We start from the raw sequence: 1,214 nt of genomic DNA, 5'->3' as shown, positions 1-1,214 counted from the left end.
TTTTTCAGGTGTTGCTCCTTGTCTGCTGTTGCTGGACCCCACTGCCTGACCCCCTGCACTGAGGAGAGGGTGTGTTGGGCTGGAGGGCAATTCCAAAAGCCCAGGCAGTGCAAACTGCCCTGTCCACCCTTCCCACTATTCACACCCTAAGCTCCAGCTGAACTCAACTGTTTACGAGTCCCCAAACACACCTGTCACCTCCCCACCCTGAGCCTTTGCTCTTGCTGTGTCCTCTGCCTGGAAGTCCTTTCCTGCGACATCTGAGCAGATGCTGCTTGTCCTTTTGGGGTCTGGCAGACATTGCCAGTTGCCTAACATTATCCATTCTCCCTGTCTCCCTCGTTTACACTGTGTTGATGTGTCGGGGGAAGGGAGACCAACGTGCCCTCCTAAAAATATTGCTTTTCCAGGCGCATTTGTTGCTAGGGGTAATGATAGGGCACAGTGCTGGCTATAAACCTTTTTTGAAAAAAAAAAAAAAGGAGGAGACAGAGCTGGCATGTGTCTGTCGTGTGTCTTCTGCCTTTCCCCTTCTAGCTCCTTGGAAAGTCTATGAGATGCCTGGGGTGGAGTAGCCAACTTACAACCAAGAGGATGAAGTCTACCTGTTAAGAATGGTGGCCAGGCAGACAGAGGGAGGCTGGGTCCTTCCTGACATCCTTGAGACCTGCACGATGGTGCCTCCACACTTCTCCTTATAGAGAGAAGTAAACCTCCATTTGTTTAAACCTCAGAAATCAGCCTTCTGTTACATGCAGCCAAATGCAGTCCAAACAGATGCAAAGGCTGACCTCAAAAGCTGCCCCTCCATTTCTAATCACCATGGCTGGATGGGCCTTGTATTAGTCTATTTAGGTTGCTATAACAGAATATCCAGAACTGGGTGATTTATAAAGAAAAATTACATTTATTGCTTACAGTTTCTGATGCTGGGAAGTCCAAAGTCCAGGGAACACATTTGGTAAGGGTCTTGGTGGTGGTGACAGTGACCCAGGGGTCTCACATTGCAAGATGGTGGAAGCAGAGAGAGCAGGAGAGAGAGAAAGACAGACTCTCCTCTTCTTTTAAAGCCTCAGAACCACACCCCTGACCACCATTTTTAATCCATTCACTACTGCATGGTCCTACAATCCAATCACCTCTCTAAGGCTTCGCCTTTCAATTACCATAATAGGATTTCCACCCTCTTAAAGGTCACAGTGGCGGCCAAGTTT

This window comes from Galeopterus variegatus, unplaced genomic scaffold, assembly GCF_000696425.1.
Source record: "Galeopterus variegatus unplaced genomic scaffold, G_variegatus-3.0.2 Scaffold7495, whole genome shotgun sequence".
Classification (NCBI taxonomy): domain Eukaryota; kingdom Metazoa; phylum Chordata; class Mammalia; order Dermoptera; family Cynocephalidae; genus Galeopterus; species Galeopterus variegatus.
Note: the sequence above shows the minus strand (reverse complement) of the source record.